The sequence below is a fragment of the Hemitrygon akajei genome, unplaced genomic scaffold (assembly GCF_048418815.1).
Source record: "Hemitrygon akajei unplaced genomic scaffold, sHemAka1.3 Scf000058, whole genome shotgun sequence".
Classification (NCBI taxonomy): Eukaryota; Metazoa; Chordata; class Chondrichthyes; order Myliobatiformes; family Dasyatidae; genus Hemitrygon; species Hemitrygon akajei.
Genome location: NW_027331944.1, coordinates 1069063 through 1092408, shown reverse-complemented (window position 1 = coordinate 1092408; position 23346 = coordinate 1069063).

The window sequence follows — 23346 nt, the reverse complement described above, 5'->3', positions numbered from 1 at the left end:
GGTTCGGTAGACCCAATTTGTATCCTGTCCAAAATATCAGCCTGAATGGCAACCGAATTGGAGTTTATAAAAAGAAGTTCCCGGATATAATTCTACGGAATCATGGAGAGGATACGTTTTATTTTGTCCGCCTCTTTTTTTTTCACTGCCTACTTAATTTAGTTTGCATAAGATTGGTTCGTTCAGTATGTGGAGTGGCTGAATTTCATTCACAAAGTGATCGATTCCTTAACGTCGTGAAGTCACGTCGGCGCTGCACGAAGGTCTGAACTCTGAGAAAGAGATCTGCTTCTCAAAACTTCAAGAGCTCCATTTCACAGTCAGTGGTGATTCCAAATGAAGCTGCCGGTGTGAAGAGAAGCGATGGGAAATCATGCTTACAAACATGGGCACAGAATGTCCCTCTGTGACAGAGGCAGATAAACCGGCACGGTTCTCCATTATTTTAAATGAAGAGTTAAAATGTTTTGGCAAGCATGGAACGTTATTCGCTGTAGACTTAAATGAACATCTGTGGAAATTTGACATAAATAAATCCCGGAACTTGACTTACAATTAAAAAGCCCTGAAGGACCTCTAGTATATCTGTTTCTCTGCTCCACCTTCCCTATCCCCGATAAACAGTTTTTTCTTTAATATGACGAATAAAGTAGATAGAATAGAGCTGCAAAATAAAATTGCTCAGAAGTTGAAGCGGTGGTTGGAAGTTGAATATTGACGGAAACTTTCACTTGCCCTGTACTGTAATCTTTACAGAAAAGCCGCTGTGTTTCATGGTTACTTTGATCTCAATCTGCCAAGTACAATTTCTACGGTCAACGTTGTTTACCGACTCGGTGGGGTTGGCCTGGCCTGTCTGCACATAGTTTATACCATTGCGCCATCTATTGTCAGCAGTGGGAACTGACTGGGCAGAACAAGATAATTTCAGGCTTGTAACGATATCTGTAACAGGTGGACCCTGAAGCTGAATCATGAAGTTGTCTGGTCCATCTTCAAAGGAAATCGAGATGGTATGTTGTTTCTGTAATCAGTAATATTGAAGGCAATTTGATGTAATGAGCCATCTGCAAACTTACAGTTAACATGCAGGTAGATCTCAGCGCTGTCACTACTGAACTCATTGTTTATCGTACATTTATATTTTCCTATGTCATTTCTGTGAACACGGGTTATGTTCAGATTAGAATTTTCTGAATACTGAGACCTCCTTTCATTATCCTGAACGGGTTTGTTATCATTTGTCCATGTTCGTCTTTGAAGAATTCTCTTGTTCGTCACAAGTGACTTCAACTTTTTTTCGATGACCGAAGGCTCTGCTCCTGCACTGTCCTGCTCTATGTGTGATATTAAATTGTTTTCACCCGAGGGAGAGTCACGAGCAAAGTGACTACCAACGATATAGGTACACCTATACACGCCTACACACAGGGGATTAGTGTGCAAACTTAAAGCACACGGTATTGGGGTTATAGTATTGATGTGCATAGAGAATTCGTTGGCAGACAGGAAGCAAAGAGTGGGAATAAACGGGACCTTTTCAGAATGGCAGGCAGTGACGAGTGGGGTACCGCAAGGCTCAGTGCTGGGACCCCAGTTGTTTACAATATATATTAATGATTTAGACGAGGGAATTGAATGCAACATCTCCAAGTTTGCGGATGACACTAAGCTGGGCGGCGGTGTTAGCTGTGAGGAAGATGCTAAGAGGATGCAGGGTGACTTGGATAGGTTAGGTGAGTGGGCAAATTCATGGCAGATGCAATTTAATGTGGATAAATGTCAGGTTATCCACTTTGGTTGCAAAAACAGGAAAACAGATTATTATCTGAACCGTGGCCGATTAGGAAAAGGCGAGGTGCAACGAGACCTGGGTGTATTTGTACACCAGTCATTGAAGGTAGGCATGTAGGTACAGCAGGCGGTGTTAAAGGCAAATGGTATGTTGGCATTCATAGCAAAAGGATTTGAGTACAGGAGCAGGGAGGTTCTACTGCAGTTGTACAAGGCCTTGGTGAGACCGCACCTGGAATATTGTGTGCAGGTTTGGACCCCTAATCTGAGGAAAGACATTCTTGCCATAGAGGGAGTACAGAGAAGGTTCAACGGATTGATTCATGGGATGGCAGGACTTTCATATGAAGGAAGACTGGATCGACTGGGCTTATACTCACTGGAATTTGGAAGATTGAGGGGGGATCTTATTGAAACGTATAAAATTCTAAAGGGATTGGACAGGCTAGATGCAGGAAGATTGTTTCCGATGTTGGGGAAGTCCAGAACGAGGGGTCACAGTTTAAGGATAAAGGGGAAGCCTTTTAGGACCTGGATGAGGAAGAACTTCTTCACACAGAGGGTGAGGAATCTGTAGAATTCTTTTCCACAGGAAGCAGTTGAGTCCGGTTCATTGGCTAAACTTAAGAGGAAGTTAGATATGGCCCTTGTGGCTAAAGGGTTCAGGGGGTATGGAGAGAAAGCAGGTACAGGGTTCTGAGTTGGATGATCAGCAATGATCAAACTGAATGGCGGTGCATGTTCGGAGGGCCGAATGGCCTACTCCTGTACCTATTTTCTATGTTTCTATGTGACGTATTCATCACATAAATGTTCGGCCTTTGAGAAACCAGAGGTCCATGCGCCAGTAATCAGCAGAGGATCAGAGGTGGAGAGGGTCAGTAACTTTAAATTTCTGGGTACGACTCTCTCCGAGAACCAGTCCTGGAGCCCCCGTATAAATATCATTGCGAGGAAAGCACGCCAACACTTTTAAACCCGCAGGAGCCTGCCGAGTTTCGGCATCTCATCAAGTACCTCGGCAAACCGCTGCAGATATGTCGAGTGAAGAGTAATGACGGCCTGCAGTAAGATATCGTCTGGGAAGAAGAGGCACAACTGCACACTGTGATAACTGACGCCGGTGACAATACAGTGACGGCCGTTCTTCCATTGGCAAAGTTGAAAGAGCAACAGCACAGAAAGCAGGCGGCACAGTGTCACCACAAGGGGGCAGTGTCGGAATGCGGAGACGAGGTCAGAATGGGAGCAATGGTCACACGGTCCCTGAGCCGCTCAAACCTTGCAGTCTGATCTCACACCTCGTCTCCTTCTGTCTCCAGGATCTTTCCTGTCTCCTTAACCATGTGTATAATCCAGACCGTGTATAATAATTAAAATGACACTGGCGATATACGGCGACAATCTCCGGAAGGCCACAGTTCTACAAAATGTACATTTTCTGAGCTTTTATCGCCGCAGTCTTCTGCCAATGAAGCACAAAAACACTCGAATTCTCTACAGGCACCGGCGATCATACGACCTCCACATGAACAGTAAGGACTTGTCGAAGATGACTCCCAGCAATGCAAGTACTGCACCTGGAAGTGAGCGAAATTCCGCCAGAGAAGCGAGATCGACCAGGGGAGGACGGGGTGCGGTGGGCATCAGGCCAGAGTGAAGCTACGGGAACACAACCACTGTTCCATCGCATCTTCTTGGCCAATGTACATTCATTAGAGAGCAGAGCACTGGGCCTAAGGACAAGATTGCTGTTTCGAGGGGACACAAAGGATTTCTGAGTCCTCTCTTTCACTGAGACGGCTCACTGCCACACTCTGAATGTCGCGCTCCAGCCCAAAGGGTTCTCAGCCCACCAGGCAGACCGATAGGCTGCATCAGATAAGAACAGAGCAGTGGCGACTCCTTCATGATAAACCATGGATTCGGAGCGCAACTGGGTGTCTCTTCCATGTCCACTCAATATGTGTTCCGATCCTCTAATTGAGGAACCCCAATCGCTCTTCCACTCCCCTTTCACCATCCCCTTCTGGGCCACAGGGCCAGTCTCAGTACCTTCCTCCCGGTAATCTCCACAACCGGCAACCCACCAGATGCATCTGAAGGGGTACACCTATGATTGAGGGGTCCGGCCACAAGGGGGCAGAGATCCATCTGTTTATCTCTTTTGCCTCTCCTGCAGGTCACACATGATACTGCCCCCTTCATCTCGGGGTGATTCTCTCTCTGTAGCTTCTACCTGTCACCTCCTCATTGTCCCGTGTGAGACAAAACTCAAGGAACAGCAGCTCCCGTTACTTCACATGCTCCCTCAGGAGCTACCGGATGCACTTTGTGCAGATGTGTTTATGAGGAATAGAAGTGGTATCTCAATGTCGTTGAATCTCACACAAGGAGCATGACACTGACTCCGCATCTATTTTCAGCGTACTAGCTATGTAATTAAAAAAAATCAACTTACTTGAAATTTCATTCCTGACTTCGAGCATATGGCTGAGTTTGTTCAAGCGTGTTCTCGCCTAAGCCTGTTTCACAAAAGCCGGACCACTCCAACAATTCACCACTCCAGCAATGGCCGTTCCAACAATGGAGAGTCCTTTTTATTAATGCTTTTTGAGACGGTGATTTAGATGCATATCATTTTTTTTTTTGCTGAGTTAGGTATTGTATGTAATTAGTTTTGCTACAGCAAGTGTATGGGACATTGGAAAAAAAGTTGAATTTCCCCATGGGGATGAATAAAGTATCTATCTATCTATCTATCTATCTGGCTGGCCAATTCAGAGAAGTCCCGTCATTGCTGTCATAACCGCCAGGTGGCGCAACGAGTCCTTAGTTCATCAATAAGTATTATATGCATAAAATGTACAAAGTATTTAGGTAAGTAAACAAGCGAATGAAAGAATAAATAAATCAATTAATGGAAAAGTAAATGAACTAACAAATGAAAAATGAATTATTTGGTCGCTTTCATGGGTCCATGGACCGTTCAGAAATCTGATTGCAGAAGATATCGGTAAATCTATGAGCGTGGGTCATCAGGGTCATTTATCTACTTCCAGGTGGCGGTAACGACAAGAGAACATGTCCTGGATGACCTACCATTAGAAAATCTCTTCAAGCTTTGTGGGCCGAAGGGCTGTTATTGTGCTGTAGGCTTTCTGTGTTTCTATCACCTAATGGAATACAGCCGCTGACGTGCCTTTCTTTGAGAATGTATAACTATGTGAGGCCAAGCAGAAATTCTCACAGAGGGAGCTTAAACCTGCTAACCCTCACAACCGCCGACACTTCATTCTCTGTCTTCGCGCTCTGCGCTCCAGTCAGCTCCGCATGTTCAGATAACTGGCCCGAGGGATCTCTCATTGAGAACACAAAATGAGGCTCGCTCTCCAAATGTAACAGAGACAGGCGCCGCTCTCTCGGGATCGCGTGGATGACGTTCACTTTACTCTCTCTCTCTTTCTCTTCATGTCGGTGGGTGAGAGAAACTCTCTTTGAGATTATTATCGGATTCAACACAGCAGCAGATATTTCTAGAACAGCACACAGGATTTGATGTAAGTTTGAGCAAAGTACAGAGTCTCTGATCCAATCAGCGCTGCCGCTTGTGACGTCAGAATCCAGATATCTGACCCGCAAACCAGGAAGTGCGGCTCAGTCTCTGAGTGTAACAGAGATCGGCGCTGCTCTCTCGGGATGTCGGGACTGCCCTTCGCAGCTCTCGTTCTTTGTCTCCACATAACGGCGGGTGAGGATCACTCTCTCGAACAGTCAGCGGTCAGATAATTAACAGAGCGACGGGTAGTTAGTTGAATGAAGATGAGATCATGATTGTCCACCTTACTGAGCTAAGAACAGATCCCTGGTATCTGTACAGATTGAGTTAAGTGCAGTTCCCAAGTCTATCCGCGTCTGTCGCTTTTCCCTCATATGATTTTCTCTTTCTCAGGTGAGTCCCAGCAGTTTACTATTATCGTTGAGCACAGCCAGATAAATGTCACCGCTGGGGCTGATGCGCTTTTTTCAGTCCGGCCGTCGTCCAGCGTCAGCAGTGGAAGCTGGAGTTTTAATGGGAAAATAGTCGCCCTGTGGATCGATCACACCGGGTCTGTAAGTAATCCGTACAGATCGCGGGCAGAGTTATTTTTACCCAACGGGACGCTGCTGCTGAAGTCGGTGAACGTGATAGACAGCGGGGAATACCGTGTGACTATGGTTCCAACTAGCGGCTCCCAAATCTCAGCGATCGTCACTCTGCGTGTCACTGGTAAGTGAGACAGAGTCATGTGATCTCAGACTATAACTTTCATTTTATTCCTGTGGTGAAAGAATATAATACAACCTTGACGGTGGTCGCAGAACCTGGACTCCAGTGAACTCTGCCAGACCTGCTCTCGGACTGTTCAGTTCTCAATGTTGTGCGTGGCTGTGTATCCCCGTTTCTGTTTGCGGGCTGCTCGCACTTGTCCGTGCCGGATGTCAGTTCCGTCTTCAAGACCATCAAGTAATCATTTTTGCTGTATTTTACTCTATTTTTGAAAACGGACTGTTTCTCCAGTCAGCTGGAAATGATTAATTCTAAATCATCTAGCGGAAAGTTTAACGATGTTCCCCTCCCCGGTGCCGCCCACATGTCTGTGGCAGTATAGAAACATAGAAACATAGAAAACCTACAGCACAATACAGGCCCTTCGGCCCACAAGGCTGTGCCGAACATCTCCCTGCCTTAGAAATTATTAGGCTTACATATAACCTCCATTTTGCTAAGTTCCACTTACCTATCCAAAAGTCTCTTTAAAGCCCCTATCGTATCCGCCTGCACCACCGTTACCGGGAGCCCATTCCACGCACTCACCACTCTCTGCCTAAAAGACTTACACCTGATTCTCCTCTATACCTACTCCCCGGCGCCTTAAAACTGTGTCCTACTACGGCAACTATTTCAGCCCTCTGACTATCCACACAATCAATGCATCTCATCATCTTGTACACCTCTATCAGGTCACGTCTCATGCTCCGTCCCTCCGAGGAGAAAAGGCCGAGTTCACTGAACCTGTTTTCATTAGGCACGCTCCCTAATCCAGGCAACACCATTGTAAATCTCCTCTGCACCCTTTCTATGGGTTCCACATCCTTCCTGTAGTGAGGCGACCAGAATATTAACAGCATTCTGTAGTTTTATCTCTGATCTGTGCATCTGTAGTAATTTGCTTTAAGCAGAATATATCTCCTTGAAGCCATCATTTCAGCTCAGTGCGTTACACGTGATACATGATCTGTGGTATTTTTACAGAAGCCGTATCCAGGCCCAACACCACATCGAATGACGCTGACGCGGTAGAACACAATGACACAGTTAGTTTGGAGTGCACGGCAAGAGGGGGACATGCTTCCTATTCGTGGTTAATGAAAAGCAGGACAGTTAGCTCTGACATTACGATTACCGTGAGCAGCACATCGACTGAACGTTTACCGCCAGTATCACTGTATTAGCCCATGTACCCAACACTGATTATATTTTAAATGGAGAAATAAACAACAAAAGAGAAGTCCTTTGTGTAGAATTGTCTAAAGGTTAATTTAGAGGTTGAGTCTGTTGTGAGGAAGGTAAATGCGATGTTAGCATTCATTTCAAGAGGACAAGAATATAAAAGTAAGCATATAATATTGAAAGTTTATAAAACACTGGCGAGGATTCAATTGAAGTATTGTGAGCAGTTTTGGTCCCTTGCCCGAGAATGGATGTGCTGAAATTGGAAAGGGTTCAAAGGGGGTACACGAAAATGATTCCAGGATTGAAAGACTTGTCATAATATGAGCCTTTAATGTCTCTGAGCCTGTATGCACTGGAATCCAGAAGAGTTCAGAGGCAGGAAACTGTCTATCAGGTCACCCCACATTCTTCTAAATTCCAGTGAATACAGACCAAAAGTATCAAATGTTAGTCATATGAAAACAATAGACTCATGTGAGTGAACTTCCTTTGAAGCCCTTCAGGTTCAACACATCCTTTCCAAGAACAGTGCCCCAAATCTGCTCACAATACTCCCGGTGAGGCCTCACTGTGTTAAAAAGCTGAAAGGTCACGTCTTTGCTTTTACAATCTCGTCCACATGAAATGAATGCTAACATCGCTTTCTCCCCGTATTCCTTGAGGCCCTGACCAATAGAAAATCTATCAACCTCTCCGTTAAATATACTTAAAGACTTGGTCTCCACCCCTGCTTGTGGCAAGCAATTCCACGGATTTACTAACTCTTCCGAAGAAATACCCTTTCAGCTCCCTTCTGAAATGACGTTTCTCTATTATTAGCTGTGTCATCTTGACGTTGACTCTCCCACAACAGGAATCATCCTCCCCACATCCACTCTATCTGTGTCTTCTGGTCCTAGAATCCCCCACTATAGGAAACATCCTCTCCACATCCACTCTATCTGTGTCGTCTGGTCCTAGACTCCCCCACCATAGGAAACATCCTCTCCACATCCACTCTATCTGTGTCCTCTGGTCCTAGCATCCCCCACTGTAGGAAACATCTTCTCCACATCCATTCTATCAGTGCCCTCTGGTCCTAGACTCCCCCACTGTAGGAAACATTATCTCCACATCCATTTTATCTGTGCCCTCTGATCTGAGACTCCCTGATTAAAGGAAACATCCTCTCCAAATCCACTCTATCTGTGTCCTCTGATCCTAGACTCCCACACTATAGGAAACTTCCTCTCCACATCCACTCTATCTGTGTCGTTTGTTAGGAGTTAGGAGGATGGTTAGTCTGAGACCTTATTCTCAGAGCGTGGGAGGCCGTGGAAACATCCTCTCCACATGCGCTAACAAGGCATCTCACCATTCGATAGTTGTCTGTGAGGTCACCCCGCATTCTTCTGAATTCCAGTGAATACAGACCCAAAGTCATCAAATGCTCTTTATATGAAAATCATTCAATGATAGACTCATATGAGTGAATTTCCTTTGAAGCCGTTCAGCTTCAACACATCCTTTCCAAGAAAAAATGACCTTAATTTGCTCACAGTACTCCGGGTGAGACCTCACTGGTGCTTAAATGTTAACAGAATACATCGTTACTTTTCCAATCTCGTCCACTTGAAATGAATGCTAACATTGTATTTGCATTCCTGACCACAAAATCAACATGAACATTAACCTTTACTGCATGTTGCTCAACGACTCCCATGTCTCAATGCACTTCAATACTTTGTATTTTCCCTCCACTTGGGGAATATTCATCTCTCATTTATTCAAACGAAGTGCACGACCGTTCGTTAGCCGTCACTGTATTCCCTCTGCCATTTCTTTGGCCATTCTCCTCATATGTTTTTAGAAGGATTTAAATAAGATTTACAACGAGATTTACAAGGATGGTAAACACGAGGAAGTCTGCAGATGCTGGAAATTTGAACAACAACACACACAAAATGCCGGTGGATCACAGCAGGCCAGGCAGCATCTATAGGGAGAAGCGCTGTCGACGTTTCGGGCCGAGACCCTTCGTCAGGACTTGCAAGGATGGTGTCTAGATTGGGGAGCATGCCTTATGAAAGTAGGTTGAGTGAACTCGGCCTTTTCTCCTTGGAGTGACGGAGGATGAGAGGTGACCTGATAGAGGTGTACAAGATGATCAGGGGCATTGATCGTGTGGATAGTCAGGGGCTTTTTCCCAGGGCTGAAATGGTTGCCACGAGAGGTGTGTAAGATCATGAGAAGCGTTGGTCGTGTGGATAGACAGATGCTTTTTCCCAGTGCTGAAATAGAACATAGAACATAGAAGGGTACAGCACATTACAGGCAGTTCGGCCAACAATGTTGTGCCGACCCTCAAACACTGCCTCCCTTATAACCCTTCACCTTAAATTCCTCCATGTACCTGTCTAGTAGTCTCTTAAACTTCACTAGTGTATCTGCCTCAGGCAGTGCATTCCACCCATCAAACCACTCACTGAATGAAAAACCTTTCTCTAATATCCTCCTTGAACTTCTCTCCCCTTACCTTAAAGCTATGTCCTCTTGTACTGAGCAGTGGTGCCCTGGGGGAGTGGCGCTGGCTGTCCACTCTGTCTATTCCTCTTAATATCTTGTACACTTCTATCATATCTCCTCTCATCTTCCTTCTCTCCGAAGAGTAAAGCCCTAGCTCCCTTAATCTCTGATCATAATCCATACTCTCTAAAGCAGGCAGCATCCTGGTAAATCTCCTCTGTACCCTTTCCAATGCTTCCACACCCTTCCTATAATGAGGTGACCAGAACTGGACACAGTACTCCCAGTGTGGCCTAACTAGGGTTTTATTGAGCTGCATCATTACATCGCGCCTCTTAAACTCTGTCCCTCGACTTATGAAAGCTAACACCCCATAAGCTTTCTTAACTACCCTGTCTACCTGTGAGGCAAATTTTAGGGATCTGTGGACATGTACCCCCAGATCCCTCTGCTCCTCCACACTAACAAGTATCCTGCCATTTACTTTGTACTCTGCCTTGGGGTTTGTCCTTCCAAAGTGTACCACCTCACACTTCTCCGGGTTGAACTCCATCAGCCACTTCTCAGTCCACGTCTGCATCCAATCAATGTCTCTCTGCAATCTTCGACAATCCTTTACATGATCTACAACACAACCATCCTTTGTGATGTCTGCAAACTTTCCAACCCACATTTCTACCCTCACATCCAGGTCGTTAATAAAAATCACGAAAAGTAGAGGTCCCACAACCGACTCGTGTGGGACACCACTAGTCACAACTCTCCAATCCGAATGTACTCCCTACAACACGACCCTCTGCCTTCTGCAGGCAAGCCAATTCTGAATCCACCTGGCCAAAGCTCCCAGGATCCCATTCCTTCTGACTTTCTGAATAAGCCTACCGTGTGGAACCTTGTCAAATGCCTTACTAAAATCCATGTAGGTCACATCCACTACACTACCCTCATCTATATGCCTGGTCACCTTCTCAAAGAACCCTATCAAGCTTGTTAGGCACGATGTGCCCTTCACAAACCATGCTGACTGTCCCTGATCAGACCATGGTTCTCCAAATGCCCATAGATCCTATCTCTAAGAATCTTTTCCAACAGCTTTCCCACCACAGACGTAAGGCTCACTGGTCTATAATTACCCGGACTATCCCTACTACCTTTTTTGAACAAGGGGACAACATTCGCCTCCCTCCAATCCTCCCGTACCATTCCTGTGGACAACAAGGTCATAAAGATCCTAGCCAGAGGTTCAGCAATCTCTTCCCTCGACTCGTGGAGCAGCCTGGGGAATATTCCGTCAGGTCCCGGTGATTTATCCGTCCTAAAGTATTTTAACAACCCCAACACATCCTCTCCCTTAATATCAACATGCTCCAGAACACCAACCTCACTCATATTGTCCTCACCGTCATCAAGTTCCCTCTCAGTGGTGAATACCGAAGAGAAGTATTCATTGAGGAGTTCGCTCACTTCCACAGCCTCCAGGCACATCTTCCCATCTTTATCTCTAATCGGTCCGACCTTCCCTCCTGTCATCCTTTTGTTCTCCGCATAATCGAAGAAAGCCTTGGGGTTTTCCTTCACCCAACTCGCCAAGACATTCTCATGCCTCCTTCTTGCTCTTCTCAGCCCCTTCTTAAGCTCCTTTCTTGCTACCCTATATTCCTCAATAGATCCATCAGATCCTTGCTTCCTAAACCTCATGTACGCTGCCTTCTTCCACCTGACTAGATTTTCCACTTCACTTGTCGCCCATGGTTCCTTCACCCTACCATTCTTTATCTTACTCACCGGGTCAAATTTATCCCTAACATCCTGCAAGAGATCCTTAAACATCGACCACATGTCCATAGTACATTTCCCTGCAAAAACCTCATCCCAATTCACACCTGCAAGTTCTAGCCTCACAACCACATAAGTTGCACTTCCCCAAATTAAACGTTTTCCTGTCCTCTCTGATTCTATCCTTTTTCGTGATAATTTTCTTTTCCAAAATAATGCTAAAAGCCAGGGAGCGGGGATAACTGTCCCCCAGATGCTCACCCACTGACAGATCTGTGACCTGACCCGGTTCGTTACCTAATACTAGATCTAGTATGGCATTCCCCCTCGTCGGCCAGTCAACATCCTGTGACAGGAATCCATCCTGGACACACTTAACAAACTCTGCCCCATCTAAACCCTTGGAACTAATCAGGTGCTAATCAATATTAGGGAAGTTAAAGCCACCCATGATAACAACCCTGTTAGTTTTTGCACCTTTGCAAAATCTGCCTCGCAATCTTCCCCTAGGTATCTCTGCTGCTACCAGGGGGCCTATAGAATACCCCCAGTAAGGTAACTGCTCCCTTCCTGTTCCTGACTTCCACCCATACTATCTCAAAAGAGGATCCTGCTACATTACTCACCCTTTCTGTAGCTGTAATAGTATCCCTGACCAGTAATGCCACCCCTCCTCCCCCCCCCATGCCTTTTAAAGCACTGAAATCCAGGAATATTGAGAATCCATTCCTGTCCTGGTGCCAGCCAAGTCTCCGTAATGGCCACTACATCATAATTCCATGTATGTATCCAAGCTCTCAGTTCATCACCTTTGTTCCTGATGCTTCTTGCATTGAAGTACACACACTTCAGCCCTTCTACCTTACTACCTTTACACCCTTTACTCTGCTTCTCTTTCCTCAAAGCCTCTCTATGTGTCAGATCTGGCTTTACTCTATGCACTTCTTTCACTGCTCTATCGCTCCGGGTCCCATCCCCCTTGCAAATTAGTTTAAACCCACCCGAACCAGGCTGGCAAACCTACCTGTAAGGATATTGCTCCCCCTCGAGTTCAGGTGCAACCCATCCAATCTGTACAGGTTCCATCTTCCCCAGAAGAGATCCCAATGGTCCAAAAATCTAAAACCCTGTCCCCTGCACCAACTCCTCAGCCACACATTCAACTGCCATCTCATCCAATTCCTACCATCACTATCACGTAGTACTGGCAGCAATCCTGAGAACACCACCCTTGAGGTCCTGTTCTTCAGCCTTCTACCTAGTTCCCGAAACTCACCCTTCAGGACCTCATCCCTCTTCCTGCCTATGTCGTTGTACCAACATGTATCACGACTTCTGGTTGCTTTCCCTCTCGTACCAGGATTTCAAAGACATCCCGGACCCTGGCACCCGGGAGGCAACAAACCATGCGGGTTTCCTTCTCACGTCCACAAAATCTCCTCTCTGCTCCCCTGACTATAGAGTCTCCAATGACGACAGCTCTCCTCCTCTCCGTCCCACCCTTCTGCACCACAGGGTCAGACTCAGTGCCAGAGGCCCTGCCATCGTGGCTAACACCTGGTCGGTCGTCCTCACCAACAGCATCCAGGACGGTAAACTTATTATTCAGGGGAATGGCTACAGGGGCGCTCTGCACCTCCTGGCTACTCTCCTTCGCTTTCCCCCCTCGGCCTGTCACCCAATGACCTGCTTCCGGCAGCCTAGGTGTGACTACCTCCCTTTAGCTCTCGTCTATGACTGCCTCATTCTCCCTTATGAGTCGAAGGTCATCCAGCTGCTGCTCCAGATTCCTCACACGGTCTTCTAGATGGTTCAGCCGCAAGCACTTCTGGTAGATGTCACTGCGGGAGAGGGGAGTTCCCCGAAGACTGCCACATCTCACAGGAGAGGCACATCACCGTCTCAGGAGGCAGTGTAAAGCCTAACAGCGAGCAAGCTCCTCCCGCGCCTCTTCTCGTCGAAACCTCTCGAGTCAAAGCCTCAACGCTCCACTGTTTCACTGGCCGCTCCGCTTGCTACCGCCCTATTTATTTCTTTGAGCTTTTAAAACTGCTTGGTCACCCGAACTCGAATGCCCAATCGAGCTGCTTTCTGCTGAGTCTGGGCTATTCTAATCAGCTGGCTTCTACTGATCTATTCAAATCTTGATTGACTTGATTGCACTGGAATTTATAAGGCTGAGAGGGGGTGTGATTGAAACATATAAGATTATAAAGGGATTGGACACGCTGGAGGCAGGACACATGTTCCCGCTGATGGGTGAGTCCAGAACCAGAGGCCACAGTTTAAGAATAAGGGGTAGGCCATTTAGAACAGAGATGCGGAAAAACTTTTTTCACCCAGAGAGTGGTGGATATGTGGAATGCTCTGCCCCAGAAGGCAGTGGAGGCCAAGTCTCTGGATGCATTCAAGAGAGAGTTAGATAGAGCTCTTATAGATAGTGGGGTCAAGGGATTGGGGAGAGGGCAGGAAAGGGGTACTGATTGTGTATGATCAGCCATGATCACAGTGAATGAAGGTGCTGGCTGGAAGGGCCGAATGGCCTGATCCTGCACCTATTGTCTATTGCACAATCCAACTGCCAAAACTGCCAGAATCTCTCGAGTCAAGGCCTCAAATCTCCACTCCTCCACTGGCCCACTCACTCTCTAGCCGCTTATGATAAGAAGGTATTCGAGCAACGATCTATATTCTCATCCCTATTCTGCAGACAGATTTTCCACTTGCGTTAGATGCAGCGGCAAAACAATTATATCCGTCAAATCAGAACGTGCTGCATCTGGGACGGGGTCAATCACTATTTACCCCTATTCGGCTGTTTCAGACCCCGTGTGTTACTTTAATGGTTCATCACATCACTAATTTGGACAACGCCTCATACTTGTCGACTTATCGCCGACTGACACGGGCATTTATACTTGCGACGCGTTTACCAAAGTCATCCAACGGTTTAGCTCAACTGCACGGAAATATTTCCTCTTAGGTATAGTATGTATTACGCCGAGAGACGGTCGAAAAGTGCCGGAGTTGTGCATCCAAGAACAGAGAGTTTCAATGATCAGCATCGACATAGGTAGGAAAATGGAGGAGGTACTGAAAACAGACTACAGGGAGTTAGGAAGGAAGTTGAGAATCAGGACCACAAAGGTAGTGATCTCGGGATTACTGCCAGTGCGATGTGACAGTGAGCATAGGAATAGAATGAGGTGGAGGGTAAATGCGTGCCTTAGCGACTGGAGCAGGGGGGCAGGGATTCAGATTTCTGGATCATTGGACCTCTTCTGGGACAGGTGTGACCGGTACAAAAAGGACAGGTTGCAATTGATTCCCAGGGTGACCAATATCCTGTGGGGAGGTTTGCTAAGGCTACTGGGGAGAGTTTAAACTTGGATTCCTGACGGGTGAGAGCCAAACTGAAGAGACTGGGGAAGAAGCGGCTGGCTCACAAATAGACAGTGTGAGACGGAGGAAAGGCAGGTGATAGAGAAGGGACACGCTGAGCCTAAATGTTTATTCAAAATGTCTATTTTAACGCAAGGAATGTCGTGAACAAGGCGGATGAGCTTAGAGCGTGGATCAATACTTGGAGTTATGATGTGCTGGCCATTACAGAGACGTAGATGCCTCGGGGCAAGAATGGTTACTTCAAGTGCCGGGTTTTAGATGTTTCAGAAAGGACAGGGAGGGAGGCAAAAGAGGTGGGACGTGGCACTGTTGATCAGAGATAGTGTCACGACTGAAGACAAGGTGGACGCCATGGAGGGATTATCTACGGAGTCCCTGTGGGTGAGGGTAGTAACAGGAAGGGTCAATAACTTTACTGGGTGTTTTATAGGCCTCCCAGTATTAACAGCGATATCGAGGAGCAGATAGGGAAACAGATCCTGGAGGGGTGTAATAATAACAGAGTTCTCGTATTGGGAGATTTTAATTTCCCAGATATCGATTGGCATCTCCGCAGAGCAAGGGGTTTAGATGGGGTGGCGTTTGTTAGGAGTGTTCAGGAAGGTTTCTTGACACAATATGTAGATAGGTCTACAAGAGGAGAGGCTTTACTTGATCTGGTATTGGGAAATTAACCTGGTCAGGTGTCAGATCTCTTAGTGGGAGTGCATTTAGGAGATAGTGATAAATTGGAAACAGATCTTCTCAGGGGAAGGTACGGAAGAAATGTGGCAAATGTTCAGGGGATATTTCCGTGGGGTTCTGAATAGGTCTGATCAGGGACAGTCAGCATAGCTTTGTGAAGGGCAGATCGTGTCTAACAAGCCTGATGGAGTTCTTGCGATTGCGTGATGGGTGATATTAAGTTGGGAACTGCGCAGGGACTAAACAGAGGGATTTTACCGAATATGGGTCATGTGAACTAAGGGGAGAGAGGATCGATAAGACAGTTCTCTTTTGAAGTACTTAAGACCGACTGGTGATCGTAAAGAGTTGAACGGAACGGTGAGGTGCAGACACAAGATGTAATTGTTAGTCAGTTTCCAGGGCAGAGAAGGCAACACTACGGGACCTTAGTTAAGATGAAAGTGGATTCATTTCAAGGGGAGGCGAGGAACAATGATCTCACACAGAGCTTGATGCTGATGTAGAAAGATCAGCCGGAGGGATTGGGAGATGCGGACGCATTCGGGTTGTTTAAAATCGATTTGGTCAGATGCGATGAAACAAGGGCGAGTAAATGCTACCACCTCAGGCAGAATATTCGGTAGGATAAACCAGTTGGGGCAAAGGTCCTGATTCAGCTTTGTGTGACTCTGACAGTTACTGTGTCTTTGCTAAACCAACCGTTGATTTGTACATTATGCACGTTGAGATCAGAGGCAAAGATGTTGAAACACCAGCTCGCAGACCGTTGCCTGTTTGGTCCTAAAAAGCTGGCGCAGTTTCCGAAATTGCGCAGCATCTATCCTGAACATGTCCTCTTCTCGGAAGGTATGAACACGTTGACTGGAAATGTGCATCAGTGGTGGAATGAATTGCAACAGTAGGTTGCTAAGATACAAACCGCAGTTTCGTGTGGGTTTGACTTCCCTCACAGGAGGGGGCGGAAGTCTGGAGCGCGTTGATTAGAGGAGTACTGATCCGACCATGGATTCAAAACTCTCATCACTGTCAACTCCAACGGCAGTGACAGACCAACAAGAGGTGTGCGTGAGGGGCCCTTGCTGTTCCAATGTATTTCCGTGTTTCCCTGTTGGAAACTCTGCAAGCATAAACACCAGTGTGATTCAAGGACAGGGCAGGAATGGAGAGCGTTGCCCAACTGTTAACATAACTGTAAAAGAGGAAGATATGAAATTGAGCTGCAGGATTTCCTCTTGCGAAAGAAACGGGGGCAGCTGGCTGCTCAGCTTCAGTAACTTCTCAGTCAGAATGCGGGAATGACGGTGTTAAATGCTGAGCTGCAGCCGATGAACAACGTCCTGTCATTGGTGCTTGCATTGTCCAGGTGATATTAGGTCACCTGGCACCTAAGCACAGGGTTGTGATTGTGGGAGATTTTAATTTTCCACACATAGACTGGGAAGCCCACACTGTAAAAGGGCTGGATGATTTGGAGTTTGTAAAATGTGTGCAGGATATATATTTTTTTTGCAGCAATACATAGAGGCACCAACTAGAGAAGGGGCAGTGTTGGATCTCCTGTTAGGGAATGAGAAAGGTCAGGTGACGGAAGTATGTGTTGGCGCGCACTTTGGGTCCAGTGATCGCAATGCTATTAATTTCAATATAATTGTGGAGATGGATAAGACTGGACCCAGGGTTGAGATTTTCGATTCGAGAAAGGATAACTTTGAGGAGATGGGAAAGGATTTAGAAGGAATGGATTGGGACAATTTGTTTTATGGGAAGGATAAAATAGAGAAATGGAGGTCATTTAAAGGTGAAATTTTGAGTGTACAGAATCTTTATGTTCCTGTTAGGTTGAAAGGAAAGGTTACAAGTTTGAGAGTACCATGGTTTTCAAGGGATATTGGAAACTTGTTCGTAAAAAAGAGATATCTGCAATAAATACAGGCAGCATGGAGGAAATGAGGCGCTCGAGGAATATAAAGAAAGTAAAATGAATCTTATGAAAGAAATTAGAAAAGCTAAAAGAAGATACGAGGTTGCTTTGGCAAGTAAGGTAAAAATAAATCCGAAGGGTTTCGATAGTTATATTAATAGTAAAAGGATAGTGAGGGATAAAATTGGTCCCTTAGAGAATCAGAGTGGTCAGCTATGTGTGGAGCCGAAAGAGATGGGGGAGATTTTGAACAATTTCTGTTCTTCGGTATTCACTAAGGAGAAGGATATTGAATTGTGTAAGGTAAGGGAAACAAGTAGCGAAGTTATGGAAACTATGACGATTAAAGAGGTGCAAGTATTGGCGCGTTTAAGGGATATAAAAGTGGATAAATCTACGGATCCTGACAGAATATTCCCTAGGACCTTGAGGGAAGTTAGTGTAGAAATAGCAGGGGCTCTAACAGAAATATTTCAAATGTCATCAGAAACGGGGATGGTGCCGGAGGATTGGTGTATTGCTCATGTGGTTCCATTGTTTAAAAAGGGTTCTAAGAGTAAACCTAGCAAATATAAGCCTGTCAGTTTGACATCATTGGTGGGTAAAATAATGGAAAGTATTCTTAGGGATGGTATATATAATTCTCTGGATAGACAGGTTCTGAGTAGGAACAGTCAGCATGGATTTGTGCGTGGAAAGTCATGTTGGACAAATCTTATTGAATTTCTTGAAGAGGTTACGAAGAAAGTTGACGAGGGTAAAGCAGTGGATGTTGTCTATATGGACTTCAGAAAGGCATTTGACAAGGTTCCGCACGTAAGATTAGTCAGGAAGGTTCAATCTTTAGGTATTAATATTGAAGTAGTAAAATGGATTCAACAGTGGCTGGAATGGAGATACCAGAGAGTAGTGGTGGATAACTGTTTGTCAGGTTGGAGGCCGGTGAGTGGTGGTGTGCCTCAGGGATCTGTACTGGGTCCAATGTTGTTTGTCATATACATTAATGATCTGGATGATGGGGTGGTAAATTGGATTAGTAAGTATGCAGATGATACTAAGGGAGGTGGGTTTGTGGATAATGAAGCAGGCTTTCAAAGCTTGCAGAGAGGTTTAGGCCAGTTAGAAGAGTGGGCTGAACGATGGCAGATGGAGTTTAATGCTGTTAAGTGTGAAGTGCTACATTTTGGTAGGAATAATCCAAATAGGACATACATGGTAAATGGTAGGGCATTGAGGAATGCAGTAGAACAGAGTGATCTAGGAATAATGGTGCATAGTTCCCTGAAGGTGGAATCTCATGTGGATAGGTTAGTGAAGAAAGCTTTTGGTATGCTGGCCTTTATAAATCAGAGCATTGAGTATAGGAGTTGGGATGTAATGTTAAAATTGTACAAGGCATTGGTGAGGCCAAATTTGGAGTATTGTGTACAGTTCTGGTCACCGAATTATAGGAAAGATGTCAACAAAATAGAGAGAGTACAGAGACGATTTACTAGAATGTTACCTGGGTTTCAGCACCCAAGTTACAGGGAAAGGTTGAACAAGTTAGGTCTTTATTCTTTGGAGTGTAGAAGGTTGAGGGGGGACTTGATAGCGGTATTTAAAATTATGAGGGGGATAGATAGAGTTGACGTGGATAGGCTTTTTCCATTGAGAGTAGGGGCAATTCAAACAAGAGGACATGAGTTGAGAGTTAGTGGGCAAAATTTTAAGGGTAACACGAGGGGGAATTTCTTTACTCAGAGAGTGGTATCTGTGTGGAATGAGCTTCCAGTAGAAGTGGTAGAGGCAGGTTCGATATTGTCATTTAACGTAAAATTGGATAGGTATATGGACAGGAAAGGAATGGAGGGTTATGGGCTGAGTGCAGATCAGTGGGACTAGGTGAGAGTAAGCGTTCGGCACGGACTAGAAGGGCCGAGATGGCCTGTTTCCGTGCTGTAATTGTCTAATGGGTATATGGTAAATATGTTGCTCACCGTAAGTAACGGCTGTAAAACTTTAAACTCTGTGCCGGAATTTAGTTCAACCTGGAATGTAACCTGATATCGAAAGGCATGGGGGATAAGAGCTATGAATGGAGACAATCTTGAGTTGGCGGCATCCAAGTATTGTGGACGTGTTGTAGGTAAAAGCAAGTGAAAAACGATTTGGATTTTAATTGTATTTACAGAGACAGTGAGTGGGGTTGCCGTGGTGACCAATAATTCCACTCCTCTGGAAAACCTCGATACCATCGCACTGAGTTGTGACGCGTCGGGCACTGTTGAGACACGGACATGGTTCAAGGATGACCAACCCATCCGGGAAAACGGCAGAATAATTGCATCTTTCGACAACTCGAAACTGACTATAATCAATGTGAACGGAAACGATGCAGGGACGTACAAGTGCATCGCCAGCAACTCTTTCAGCAGTGGCGCTGGAGAGACTGACGTGCAGGTTTACTGCGGGTGCACAGGTAAACAAGAACCTTCATTTTTTATCAGAGAGCATTATAATCAACATATTTCCTTATTTTATAGATGCGCCAAAGGAGGTCAGAATTGTACCGGAGCGTCTAGTTGTTTAAAATATTGTGTTAAATCTGAAATTGCTCTGTCTGTCCCCTGGGGTATTTATGCATGGTACAACGGGAACAATCTCCTGCAGACAGAGCAGGAACTCACCCTTGTGTCAGTGAGGTCGGTTACCGTCGGGAATTATACATGTCGGGTTACTACCGGCGTAACAAAGAGGAACTTTAATCTTACTGTCGAGGTCAGTGTACAGTGGGGAAGGTTTTCAAAGCTTGCAGAGGGATTTGGACCAGTTGGAGGAATGGGCTGAAAAATGGCAGATGGAGTTTAATGCGGACAAGTGTGAGGTATTGCACTTCGGAAGTCAAACCAAGGTAGAACATACAAGGTAAATGGTAGGACACTGAGGAGTGCAGTAGAACAGAGGGATCTGGGAGTACAGATACATAATTCCTTGAAAGTGGCGTCACAAGTAGATAAGGTTGTAAAGAGAGCATTGGCCTTTATACATCAAAGTATTGAGTATGAGAGTTGAATGTAATGGTGAGGTTGTATAAGACATCGGTGAGACCGAATTTGGAAGATTGTGTGCAGTTTTGGTCACCTAATTACAGGAAGGATATTAATAAGGTTGAAAGAGTGCAGAGAAGGTTTACAAGGATGTTGCCGGGACTTGAGAAACTGAGTTACTGAGAAAGGTCGAATAGGTTAGGACTTCATTCCCTGGAGCGTAGGAGAATGAGGGGTGATTTGATAGAGGTGTATGAAATTATGATGGTTATGGATAGAGTTAATGCAAGCAGGCTTTTCCCACTGAGGCCAGGGGAGAGGTCATGGGTTAAGGGTGAAGGGGGAAAAGTTTAAAGGGAACATTAGGGGCGGCTTGTTCACGCAGAGAGCGGTGGGAGTGTGGAACGAGCTGTCAGATGAAGTGGTGAATGCGAGCTCACTTTTGACATGTAAGAAAATCTTGGACAGGTATATGGGTGAGAGGGGTTTGGAGGGATGTGGCCCAGGTGCAGGTCAGTGGGACTAGGCAGAAAAATGGTTCGGCACAGCCAAGAAGGGCCGAAAGTCCTGTTTCTGTGCTGTGATGTTCTATGGTTCCATGGTTACCGCACAAGCTTTATTCCCGTTTGAGAAAACCGTTGTTAGAATCACAAGCAGGTTAAAATCCATTTGACACTGAAAAAGACGGGTTTGCGCAATGTATGATAAATATTTGTTTTTGTGTGTGTGTGTGTTAGCCCCAGAAACAGGCGACAATTTCACCCTGGGCGCTGGCGCGATCGTGGGCATTGTACTGGGTTCTCTTGCCGGAGGTCTGATCGGCGGAGTCTGCGCATGGTTGTTCGCACGGAAAATTGGCGGGTAAATGCCCTTTTCTCCGAATATTGCTGCTGCTTCTTCTTCTTCTTCTTCTTCTTCTTCTTCTTCTTCTTCTTCTTCTTCTTCTTCTTCTTCTTCTTCTTCTTCTTCTTCTTCTTCTTCTTCTTCTTCTTCTTCTTCTTCTTCTTCTTCTTCTTCTTCTTCTTCTTCTTCTTCTTCTTCTTCTTCTTCTTCTTGTTATTGCAGGAGATCTTTGTTTTGCAGAATTGGGATATTGGAAGGTTTAACGGGAACTGGTGACCGAAGCAAGTTACACAAGCCGGAGCTGGAGGAAACTGGCGAGTCGGGCATTACTGGTGGGGGAACATGAACCGACGGCCTTTGTGGAAGGAGATTGTTGCTCGGTAGTGACAGGAAAGAGGGGCAACAAAGTGGTAGGGGGGCGGTTGGAGCAAGCGCTGACAGGCTCGATGGATCGACAGGGGAGTGAGGTGACGGACAGGTCATGATGCGAGTGAGTGGGAATCGTGGGAAATGCCGAGTGGTGAGAACAGGTGTGATGGTGGCTGGTCGATTCAGAGAAGAGTGGAACAGGACCGTGTTGACCGGAGGAAAGAATAGAGAATCTGATGCTCTCAGATTCGATGGTCAGATGATTGGCGTTAATAGTCCAGCCGCAGATGCAGATAATAGATGCTGATGTTTGACGGCTGCTTGTGAAGTTGCAGGAACAACGTAATGGACGATAACAGTATTCAACCAAAAGGACAGAATGGACTGACTCCCTTTCGGCCACGTTGGGGAAATCTGCAGTGATTGTCCAGGACGAATTAATCGAAAGAATCTGGCATTGTAGCGGATGACTGGAACACGGCAAATGTTACTCCGCTGTTTAAGAAGGGTGGGAGGCAGCAGAAAGGAGACTATAGACATGTTAGACTGACATCAGTGGCTGGGAAGTTGTTGGAATCGATTTTTAGGGATCAGATTACAGAGTACCGGGTAGCACTTGACAAGCCAGTGTGGATTTCTGGCCGGACAAACCTACTGTAATTCTTTGAGGAAATTACAAGCAGGGTAGATAAGGAACTGCAATAGACGTGGTGTACTTGGATTTTGAGAAGGCCTTTGACAAGGTGCCGCACATGAGGCTGCTCACCAGGTTAAGAGCCAATGGACCGACAGGGAAGTTACTAGTGTGGGTGGAGCATTTGCTGCTCGGCAGAAAACAGAGAGTGGGAATAAAGGGATCCTATTCTGACCGGCTGCTGATTACTGGTGGAGATCCACGGGGCTCGGTGCTGGGACTGCTGCTTTTTACGATGCATGTCAATGATGTGGGCTAAGGGATTAATAGATTTGCGGCTGAGTTTACCCTTTATACAAAGATAGGTGGATGAACCGGTAGCGTTCAGGAAACAGAGAGCCTGCAGAGAGAGCTAAATAGTTTAGAGGAATGGGCAAAGAAGCAGCAAATGAAACACGATATGGGGAAGTGTACGGTCATGCACTTTGGTGGAAGAAATAAACGGGCAGACTATTATTTCGATGGCGAGAGAATTAAAAATGCAGTGATGCAAATGAACTTGGGAGTCCTTGTGCAAGATACCCTAAAGGTTAACCTCCAGGTTGAGTCGGTTGTGAAGAAGGTGAATGCAATGTTTGTATTCATTTCTAGAAGTATAGAATATAAGAGCAGGGATGTGATGTTGAGGTTCTATAAGGCACTCGTGAGATCACACTGGGAGCATTGTCTGCAGTCTTGGGCTCCTTATTTTTATAAAGGGTGTACTGACACTGGAGAGGGTTCAGAGAGGATTCACGAGAATGATTCCAGGAATGAAAGGGTTACCGTTTGAGGGAGGTCTGGGTTGTATTCCCTGGAGTTCAGGAGAATGAGGGTGGATCTCATA